The following is a 12,641-nucleotide window of genomic DNA, read 5'->3' on the forward strand; positions in this document are numbered from 1 at the left end:
GGATCTGCGTGCAACTTGAAAACAACGGTTTTTTTGTTGTTGTTTAGTTTTTAAAACCCGCTAATGAATTTAAATTCTGACTTTATGTTTATTTCATGCATTTAGAAACAGTAATGTTTGGTGATTTCATTTAACAGTGCCAGATATAACAAAAGATGCAACTCAAACTTCTAAACAACAAGTTTTTTTTTATAAGAGGTGTATACTGCTTAATATAAAAACACAATCCTGACCGTTTTTCAAACACACTCCTAATTATATAATATATTTTTTACTGTTTTACGTAAACAATAACATCTAATTCAGAACATTACATATACAACTACGTCTTGCGGATCAAATTCATCCAGTCCTGTTAAACTGAAAAAATATTATAATGAGAAAATAGTGCTCCAACTTGATAAAGTTGAGATATGACAGGTAAAATATTGCCAATATGATCATTTTATATAGTATTGGTTCGAGTCCCAAGTTTGCCATTTGAGTTTTTGATAAACTAATTGTTTGTAAGGTATTTTTGTCACACAATTTAATATATGAGCCGTGCCATGAGAAAACCAACATAGTGGGTTTGCGACCAGCATGGATCCAGACCAGCCTGCGCATCCGCGCAGTCTGGTCAGGCTCCATGCTGTTCGCTTTTAAAGCCTATTGGAATTGGAGAAACTGTTAGCGAACAGCATGGATCCTGACCAGACTGCGCGGATGCGCAGGCTGGTCTGGATCCATGCTGGTCGCAAACCCACTATGTTGGTTTTCTCATGGCACGGCTCATATAGTAGAATTTGTTTCGCATCGTCTCTGACGTTTTGTTTTAAACCGTTTCCTGTTGTTATTTAAGTATGGTGGCTGATTTCTGCCATTTCCTGTTGTTATTTAAGTATGGTGGCTGATTTTTGCCATTTCGAGTTGAAGGGGCGAACACACGAAAACTCGAAAAATACCTTATTCATCAATTTTTCTTGTTTTTGTATTGGCGGGTTGAAAAACACGACACATTCTACGCGAAAACTCTACGTTCAGAGGGCGCTGACACGACACATTTATCTGTCCAGTTTTTGTGTTGACGAGTATGAATATGTATTTGAGCCCTTTATTTGTCGTGCTGTCGTGTTGTAGTGACTTCGCCCCGCAGAGACGAATACAGGACAAATAACTTATTTGTTGAGTTTTCGTGTTTTTGCCTCGCCAAGATGAAAACACGACAAATATCTTATTTGTCGAGTTTTTCGTGTTTTCATGTTTTCGCCCCACCGACACACACACACACACACACACACACACACACACACACAAAAACAACAACCGACAAATACTTTCCAGCTATCTCTAATAAATTGTAGATTTGTTCTGAAGCCGGTGGCAGAGGGTTTGAGAAGCACTTTCTTTCTCATGGTGGGGAAACGAACACCGGATATAGACAAGAAAGTGATAAATCAATACAAGTTTTATTTACCCGGATATAGACAAGAAAGTGATAAATCAATACAAGTTTTATTTATCGTACACGGACAGTTTTTAATATTTTTTTTTCTTTTTTTGAAAACACGACACATTCTACGCGAAAACTCTACGTTCAGAGGGCGCTGACACGACACATTTATCTGTCCAGTTTTTGTGTTGGCGGGTATGAATATGTATTTGCGCACTTTATTTGTCGTGCTGTCGTGTTCCGAGACGAAAACAATACAATTAACTTATTTGTTGAGTTTTCGTGTTTTTGACTCGCCAACATGAAAACACAACAAATATCTTATTTCTTTCTCATGGTGGGGAAACAGACACCGGATATAGCCAAGAAAGTGATAAATCAATACAAGTTTTATTTAGGTACACGGACAGTTTTTAATATTTAAAAAAATTATGATGATATATTTTTGAAAACTCAAAGTGTTACAAATAGCCTATGCAATATAAGACTATGGTGGAAATGCGTCTCTTTTAGCATATCATGGCACAATTCTCCCTGAAAGTTTCATGATCGCTTACAAATGTTCAGTAATGTGGCAGGTTTTCAAAAATATAACAACAAATAAACACTACGAATGAAAATTGAATTGAGCGATTTTATTGTAATTAAACAGTCCAAACTTGTGTCAGATATCAGTATGGTAAGTTTTGTTGTTACGGAGATATTTATAACTTTTTATGGCCTGATCGAATGTGTACTGGGGATAGACGAAGCAAATAAATATTGTTGCACAGGGGATAGCTATTAAGCGGACTGAGGATAGTAGCGATGTATTTTGAACAATGTCACTGTGATAATGATTATCCATTGCATACTGCCTTTTAACGTCTACATAACGATGTTAGGATATATGTTCAACGGTGTCCATATCGCGGGACGAAAACGAAACTATTCTAAGTGACTTTGTCTCGATATTTCGTCTGTCTTTTTATCCGATCGTATGTCTGTTCCTCCTTCCAGATGTTGGTCAAAATGAGTTGCTATCACATTTTGCAATTTAATGTAAATGTAGTATGATTTACTTATTTTCCTGTAACACAAAAATAAGTATAAATTTATTTCAGATCAGTAAAAGTATGGTTAAACAATATCGAGCTCGAATAGAATTCGTTAATCAATGTATAGTTTTGGCTACCTTACTGGCGCAGTTTTTGATTTTCTAATGGTCGCGACCTCTTATATTAGAGAATATTAGAGATCCAAAAACAGTATATAAACATCTCTGAAGCTGTTACAGCATTCAAATAAAACAAATCATTTTGAATATGTTTCAACCATAAGTTAATTGTCTGCTAAGATGTTTGCCAGATTGACTGGAAATAAGGTACAAAGTCTGAAATCATAGATATTGGCAAGTCCAAAGTTGATGATTTTTTTTTATTAATGTTTGGTATCTTGTACTGACTGGTGCATTGATGGTACGTTTTGACATTGTCATACATTAACTAAACTTGTTAAATGTTGAAAGCTATGCACGCGGAATGATTTTAAAGAAAAAAATATTTGGGTAAGATGTTCTCACTGCTTACCGGCAGGGACCGTGACATTGTCAATAGACGCAAAAACTGCAACTCGAGTAGCTCCGGATATTTTGTAGAATGCAACCATTATTCATAATTTAAGTCCTTAGTACCTTTATCCTGGAAAGTGTGTGCTTCAATAGCTCGATCGCTCTGGCACGACACTTGAATGTATTAATATTACTTAATGATCTTAAATAAGACTTTAAAATGTAAATTATTCATTTTGCAGTACTTTATTTAATTTCTTCAGTACAATGATACATAACAAAATGAGTTATGCTACTTGAATTTTCTCAGACTTAGAACGCTGACGAATAAGAGTTCTATGAATTGCTCTACACAATACACCCCTAGTGACAAGACCCGCGCAAGAAAACTGAGTATCGCCAATGGGACCTTACACTGGGTCAGTTAGGGTAATTGCATCTAAATAGCTAATCCCAATTGCTTCACATGTGGTAAAATCGATTCGAACCGTAGGCAAAGCAGTTATTATATCTATTTATTTATTTATTTATTTATTCGGCGTTAGCTGAATAATATGGATTTTGACCTAGATTCTGTACGGGACACGGTACAGGTGCGTGCTTAGAAGATAAACCATTTATTAAGTCTTAAATGACATTGATTATCAGAAGGCATATATTAAATGGAACATATTTAGTAGTTTTGTTATCCTAAATTAAAATGCTATATTCTAACTTAAAGGTTTTAGTAATTTGTCACCGATAGAGAAATCTAAAGTTAACTTCTTCCCCCGTTGCGTACTTTGCTTATGGATGAATGTGTTGCGGCTGGTTGTAACTGTAGAATCAGTGTACCCGGTATCGGACTGTACGCGGTTTCGCACACACGGCAAACTCATGTTCTTCGTGAAAATAAAGCAGAAAATTTAACAATTCTTTGTTATCATTTCATGAAACTGAGTTATTCCCCAATTTGACACCAGGGGTCTTTCCCCACTGGAGCCTCGCTCTGGCAAGTGCAGACAAAAACAATACCAATACCAATGGAGGCCAGTAGGTCAGCTGATAATTTCTAAATTTCAGGAAAATAATGACTAATTATGCAAACAACAACAATGTGCAAATTAAATCTAAAAATCACTATTCCATCAGATATTATATAAGTATTTACCTATTACTTCAACCAAATAAAAAAGATTTCAACATTTATAGATGGTATCCCAATCTGCAAATGTTTGAGTTTTTGCTTTAAGTTTTTTTTTTAAACAAAACAAAAAACTGGGACCTTAATCAAGTAATTAGAGTTATGAGGGTCACTGCTTCTAGTGATTTAAAAGCTAGGGTTTTATTTTCATGTCAACTGCTTTAGCCTTTTCCGTTGCAAGTAATTGTACGCTGGTCGACATATTGTGCTAGTGGGTTACTTATGGAGGATTCTGACCCAACACGAAATTATTTCAGAATCAGCCCAGGTCGTCAAAACATTTTGACCGTCTATCACTGAAAGGATACCTCTTGATCATTTAAAGCTGCTTAGTTGAAATATTTGCAAATGAATAATGTGTTTGTATATGCATATCCAAATATTTTCTGTCTGTACATTCTGTTTAATTCTGATTTTTTCGTTACCTCTACGTCGTTTGTCTTTTTTAAAGACAGTTCTTGTTTTTCTATTGAATTAAAATCCTTTACAATGTGAAGATTACATAGGCAATAAATGGAACGTTTACTCAAATATTAAGGGTTTACAAGCTTTTGATGTTGTCGTTTTTGAAATCTTCGTCAGTGTCTAATTTAATGTATGACTTCTGCATCTAAATTTTGACAATTTTTTTTTTAAAAACTATATGCACCAACACGTTACAAATGTTTAAAGTTTTCTCACCGGAAACTTAAAGGCACTCGCTACAGTTTTACCGGACGGGTCGATATTTATCCCAACACCGTGCCAATTTGGTTTCGATGTAGCTCACTGCAGACTTGGTGCGGTCTTCTGCGCATGCCCGGAAGTAATTATCTTATGTCGCGTACGGCAAAAATTCGCAAATTATTGTATGTTTGCATGCATTTAATGTACAAAATGTATAATATACTGACTAAAGGTAAGGGTAAGTATCACTATGGTTACAAAATATATACATTTTAAGTACTTTTAGTTCAAATTGCTTCAATCCGACATATACTGGAGTCTGTTGTTTATACCAGCGCTCAAACTCTGCATTGAGTCACAGCTGTTTCTAATCCCGTACCATACCCGTACCGTACATTCGTAAACTATAGGTTTTGTTATAAAAAAGGGCGGCAACTTTCATCGTTCTATGTCATCAAAATGCTTCAGAAACACCTTAAAATCCGCTTATTAAGAAATCTGCCGTTTGATAATTTTGTATATATATTTCATTTGCTCAACAATGAATGAGTATTTTGTACCAACCTGCGTTGTATAAATGCCCGCCATACCCCTCCTCGTTGTAATTTGATTTAAGCGAAATCTAATATGGTGACCTATCAATTTTCTTTTTGATTTAGATTAGGTAGACATAACCAAAGGCATGTGCAGAGTTTGATTAAATTCTATTATGTGAAACTCGATAAAATAGCAGAAGTACCAACTTAAAATTGACAAAAATATACAAAAATAGCCCTCTGCTGAACAAGTATTCCTTTCTTTACAAAATCTTGTTCTTTTGATTTCTCTGAGCATGCTTCAAATAGATATATTGTTTTCCATTATAAAAATGCTTAGATAATCAATTTTATGCTGATTATTGTACTTTACTGAAATAGACTTTAGGATTACAGAAATTTTGAAAAATGTTTAAAATAACACCATATCTAGGGGCAAATTAAATTGAAACAAAGCTGGTGACCTAGTATTTTTATTTCATTTTTCAATACATCATAACATGATCTTTTAATACAAAACATTTCATCAAAATCTATTATTGAGAAAAAAAATACGAAACTGTAGCGAGCGTCCTTAACATTTATCTATTCATCTAAAACAACATCTAATTTTGGCAAACGTAAATTCAAACTGCATAAATTGCTAAATAGTATTAGTATTCAAATCTGGATATAGATCAATAGATTTCATTGCAACCATAATAAAAATCTTCTAAAATACTGGATAACTTTAAAAGTATTAATTACAATGTATCTCAGTCAGTACGTGCGATTTTCTACTTAAAAAGACTTTTGCAAGGGATACTACACTTTTCGCTTGCAATTTTCAAAAAGCTTTTTACTAGCTGCATGATTAAACATTATGCAATGGTACGAAGTTGTGAAGCCCGCCCCTTTTTATTGAACAACATTTACATCAGGTTTGGGAATGCAGTTTTTATATTGTTTTTAAAGAGACTCTTTGTCGAGCCTTTCCAAGAGCGATTATTTCGATTTTAGTATTGTAATTATCCCTATATGGATGGGGGTGTGTGTGGCGGATGTGGGGGAGGTAACCACCGGCTACATCTTATAGGTTATATATTTTTCAATTAATTCGGTTTGCCAGACTGTGTCGTCATGTTGAGGATTTCAATGAACGTAATCAACATATTACAAATAGACCTCTTCAGTAGGGCTACCGTTGCCCACTGCATGTTCAGTGTTCAACCGGTTTACAGTTAGACGCTACCTTTCCCTCCTTGATTATATCTGACGGAAGAGGAGGATGGGGGAAGAGGTTTTTGATTTTTGTCTTCTGGCCTGTTTTGTCGTGACCTTAAGAGTGTTTCTCTTGATGCTCTGTCTTCTACAAATTTTAAGGCACTGAGTACATTTGTTTTGGTTCTTAAGGTTTGCTGTGTATATAATTAAACAGAAACATTTTTGAGTCGGCTAAATGCTGAAAGCGTTTTGACGAGTCCTTGCTGTTCAGCGATTCTCTAAATGGACCAAATAACACAGTGAAGGGATGTAGTTCCATTAGATTTCTCAAACTTCAAACAGTTCACTGCATGAATGAAGTTAAGTTGTGTCAATTCCCTTTGCTATGACCAATATACGATGTAATCTGTCATATTTATGACTTGTAACTGTGCAATACTCGAATGTAACTCATTAAGCATAAATGTGCATTTTATGAATTGCGCAGGCTTACAAAGCTTGCGTAACATCCAGCGAAAGACAAAAAATAGTTCCACAGGGCTCCAGATAAGATGCGTATTAGCGTAAATTACGTATAGAAATAATGCAAATACGCATGTCTAATAACTTCTAAGCGTATAAAAACGTATATAAAATTACAGAAATGCACACAATGCTTTTTTAAAAACAAAATCTGAATCGTCTGAATGCGTTAGGTAACATAGCCGATCAGCCTTAATTCTCCCACATTGAACGTATACACGCATCGTATGATTTCTATAAACTTTGCGTTGGTTGAATTTTGCAGTCAGTAAACGGATAAATTATCGGAAGAAGAAGCTCTTACTGGTTTGTTTAGTTACAACAGATATTAAAAATGATTTTAATTCTTATTTTTCGAGAAATAAACAAATCGGCGAAACATTAAATTGTATTTTCTTGTAGTTTTTGAAATCGAAAGTACATCGTCTATGTTTGGCTGCTTTCACGAAACGAAACAATTTTTTTTATGAAAAGATTTAAATAAGAGGTAATTTAACCGTAAACTTCAATGTCAGATACTGCCAATTGCTGCTAAATGTCTTCGTATCATCACAATTTGTAAAATATATTGTTGAAACTGGAGAAAAGTGTAATCGTATCCGGATATAATATTTTGGGTCAATATCGAGATGTGTTATGAAATTTTAAGAAAAAAACTAAAAACAAACTGAAACTGGTAGACTATACTGTCAGTACATCAATCATTAGCCGACTCAGGCCCTTCAGGCCTTTGATTGTGTTTTACATGTAATGACTTTAGTTGCCTTGGATTGTGCTAGAGGTTTACTTGACGGGTGTTACATATATTTACACTGTCCCGTGACTCTGGAGCATGTTGGGGATAAGAGTGAGTTTAGGTGCACCATAAACTGGTGTTTTGTCACTGACCGTTCCAAGGCGGTGCTCTACTGTGTTCCTTTCCTTTATTTGTTCGTTTTGTCCTCTTGTGTTTGCTATGCTTGTGCGTGTGTGTGTGTGTGTGTGTGTGTGTGTGTGTGTGTGTGTGCGCGCGCGCGCGTGCATGCGTGTGTGTGAGTGCCAGCGTGCGCGTATGTGTGTGTTGGTACAGGTACTTTTAGTACAGGTAAACATTTTATTTTATGTTTACATAAACTAGATGTAGTAATTGTTCATATTTTTAAGTATGAAACTTGGATTTAGTATAACTTTGAGACATGACCTGTTGCATGTGTCAACTTGTACCAAACATATGTTCATTTTTCCTTTTAAAAATCCAAACGCTTTTTCTTACCTGTTTAAACTGCTTTTCCAATTGCAAGCCTGTCGATAGTCATTTCCTTTGTAGACACGTACTGTTGAATAGTTTTTTTCTGGTTTCATTGTCATCAATGAATATAGTTGACCTACCCGCTTGTAGTGCCGAGCAATTAAACGGTTGGTGAAAAATGAAGTCGGCGGTCGCGGTGGTTAGCCACGACGACGATTAAAGAATATATGCTTCTTACGTCGCCTAAAACATTGGACTCACTTTGTAAACGTAAACAGAAGTAACAGCACATATTTACCGTAGCAAAATTACTATTTTAAATCACAAAAAATAATGCCGGAGTTGACCGTCACACACATTGTCCGTGTTGTATAATATTTAAATATTTAAGTTTTTGGATTTCAGTAAACTGTATCATTCGAGCACTTGATTACTGAAGTTGGAATTTCCACTAAAACGTATCGTTCGCGTACTTGTTTATTTTGAAAATAAAAAAATATATATTCAAACGCAAAAGAAAGTGTGCACTTTTTGAATTTGAATATTCTCAGTTCTAAAAGAAGTATCCGTCTACAATTTGCAGTATACTTTGCTCGAAGCATGCACTCTTGATCTTCCTTCAGTTTTACGATAAAAACTGGGTAGAGTTAAGATAACTAGCGATAGTAGACTTTCGCACGATTTGCACGTGCTGCCCATAGGAAATGTACATGTCTACAAAAACGTGTTTTGTTAGTTTTCTTATACCTTTGGTGAAAGGAAAAACACATTAGATTTCAAATCTGTGCTGTAATAAAATGCCACGACTTAGTAAAACTCAGTGAAGCATTAACGATGCTTCAACGGGGTGACAACGTTATTTACGTCAGCAGAACGTTTGAGTGCCAAAGTAAAGTCCTAATTCTTTTGCAACAGCAGTTTCAGGAAACTGTTCGAGTCGCTGTAGATCCAACAGACCTCGGGTGACAACCGCTACTCAAGAATGGAATAAAATTCCCCGTGACGTCATTCTACTGTTACGTCAGGCCTAAGCGTTGCCATATAAATGCTTGTATAAATATTAGAGGTGGTCATACACGATATTTAAACAAAATAATGTTTGAGGAACATGCAGCTTTTTTTATCATCTAACAAGAAAGAGATTTACAACTTCCGTTTTTGAGCCCTGTTGGCTTTGAATAGCCAAGAATCCCCCAAAATATCAAAATTTTGAAAATAATTGAAACACAACCAATTGGCCATAAACTGCACTACATTTCGGTACCAAACATGACATACTTTTAGACAAATAATCTACTTCGGACAACATAGTCTACTTCAGCTGAAGAAAACCTGAGTGCACACTTTCTTTTGTGTTTGACTATATATAGCTCTAACAGAACCGTATTTAAACATATCGAAACATCGTATATGATGACGCTTGCGGAATAATTTCACGAGGGCTTAGCTCGAGTGAACTATTCACGCGGCGTATAACCGATTCTTATTGTTGAGATTTGTTTAAACATGGTTCTGCTTAATATAATTTCTAATATGGCTTTTATGGAAATAAGTAGATGAAATAAGTAAGCACTGTTTCGTGGCGTATGTATGGTGACAAATGTAGAAAGTCGACGTGACGTCAGCACCGTATTTGAAAAGTGTTAAAGCACGGAAGAAATAGGTTCCGCGGAAGAACATGAGAGAGGGTAGACGTCTAGCGAGTTATTCTGCGGTAATCGATACAGTGTTCTGAAACGTCTTTTATATAATATTATTATAAAACAAATATAGTGACACTCTTTTCCGGCGCCTGTATGGTGCCAAATAATACGTTGACGTGATGTGGGATTTCTGCATAGATTAGAGTTGTCAGTTAAACGAATCATTGGTGTACTTGTTGATTTATACATCATAACTCGAGTTGTCAACGATAACCTATTATATATGTAATTGTTTGTTAGAATATCATTGTTGAGGCTATCAGTAACTCTTGGTTATTTAGATATCATGTAATGGATTTACATCACTATCTTATACCAAAACTATAATTCAAAGGAGAGAGACAACATGAACATGTACGCTAAATGTTTCCAGTTTTTATTTAAGTTTGATATTACTTTTATAACATGTTTGACGTCGCGGGAGTGTAATAAAGGCATTAAATAAAAATGATAATACACCTAGTCTAGTGTAATAAAGCTTTGACGTTGACGTCGCTTTACTACAGGAGACGTCGGTAAAATTGGCTTGTTTATATAGTAAAAGAATGTAGAATTTTTGAAATTTCAAAAGGAAAATCTAACATGTGATAAAAAGAATATTACATTTGTGACTTTCCACATTGAATTTATTAAACTCAATAAATAAAATTGAAAAAATGCTCGGCACAGCCTCGCATTTTATCATTTCATTCAACTCGTTTAATAAATTCAATATGAAAAGACACTCATGTAATATCCTCTATATAATTCACAGGTCAAAATGAGTACATTGAAATAGAATAAAAGATAATATTTGATGTCCGATATCAAATGTTCAGATCATTTATATTGTAGATAGCAAGTCGGAGAGTCTCTTGTCTGGTTCTAGTATTAAGAAGGTCTAGTGGGCAGCAGCTCCAGGAGGACCTTGAATATTGTCACGTCTGTTCTGTTGAATTATCTCGTCCACTTTGAAATAAATAACACTAGTACAAAATTAAACTCGTTTAACGCTTCTTTTTATAAATGAAAAGGTAACTTCACCAATCTTGACAATAATTTAAGTAAGAAACCAAATCCATAATTTATAATGTTTATCACACACTCGTTTTTATTTCCATTTTAATGCGTGTCGTTAAAGTGTTTACCTACTGCAATATCTGCAATTTTGTTAAAGCTAAAGAAGAACTTCATAGTATTTATATAATGTTAACATTTGTAGATATATTTGTACGTATGTATTAAAGGTTAACTATCTCCGCATCGATAAATATGAAGTCGTTCTGTAGAAGATATATCCGTGGCAGAACTCGTGCATATGTCTCGATACAAAGCTAATAACTATTCAAGCAAGTTAACTTTGAAGGTATTTTCAAGATTTAAACAACTGAGCGCGAGGGGAGGATGCTGATATGGCTTAATGTATTTAATAAATATCTTTTCGAATAGGTACTTACCAGCACGTTTATTCACAAACACTTCCCCATGCTGATGGGCCGAGATATCAGAATCTGGAAGAAATCTGAAGTGTTATGGTGTATGTAATTGATAGCTGGAAGTCAAAATCTTTTAGGGTTATTTATACCTCGAAAATCAAGAATTTGTTTAAATGTAAAAAGAATAATTCTATTTCTCACTGACGAGGAAAAGTTCACTTAACGTAAAAGCTTGACAATTACCCTATAAAGGTTTATTGTGTTCTCAACTTCATTGGGTAGATAATGTTTTTCGGAACGATTCTTTCACTTACATTACGATATTTTTGAAACATAAAATACAACATAGCATATCTATAGCAGACTCGGTTATATCGAGGCGTAATGGTGAGTGCAAGGCCCATCACGTATCATGTGAATACTGATAGTTTAGTTCAGAAACGTTCACATTTTTATGTAAATGTAACAATCTCCAAACAAGGTAATATTAAAGTTTTGAATATTGTCAAATCAGACAAAATATTTATGGAGACCTCATTAAAGGTGTATTATATATACAAAGTAAAGGAACAAACAGAAAGAATCAATATAGATCATAGTTACACATAACAAAAAATATATGCCTTAAACAAACAGTAACGAAATAGTATGAGATTATATACATAGTACTAAGCAACACAATAGTATAAAATGAACAGTAATGGAACAGTAAGAGGCATACACACGTACTACATATTGAAGAGTTGTGTTATAGTAATAGATATCTATGCACAATAAACAGTGAGATAATGCATTCAACAAAGACCTTAAACACCTAAACAGAAACAGAAAAGCAAAAAAAAAAAAAAAAAAAAAAAAAAAAAAAAAAAAAAAAAACCCGTCCATGTTCAATTGTTTATCCCTTTTAATAAAAGTTCAGTTCTTTATTTTTATTTAATAAAAATATCGTTAAATCTAGTGAAAACGCGTGTAGTAGTGCCTTATTCAGTTTTGATCTTGCATAACAAAATGTTACTGACCAACTTGCGAACAGTGCAGATTATTATCAGTCTGCATGGATGTGCAGGCTGATCAAGATCTGCACTGGTTGCAAAGGCAGAATTAATCGTGTTCTGCATGATACGGGTTAATGTTATTTCAGAATTTTTGTTGTCCGCTGTTTAATTTTAAAAGAGTTATTCGAACGACGCCATTTTTTGTGGAT

Source organism: Mercenaria mercenaria, chromosome 15 (assembly GCF_021730395.1).
Source record: "Mercenaria mercenaria strain notata chromosome 15, MADL_Memer_1, whole genome shotgun sequence".
Taxonomy (NCBI): Eukaryota; Metazoa; Mollusca; class Bivalvia; order Venerida; family Veneridae; genus Mercenaria; species Mercenaria mercenaria.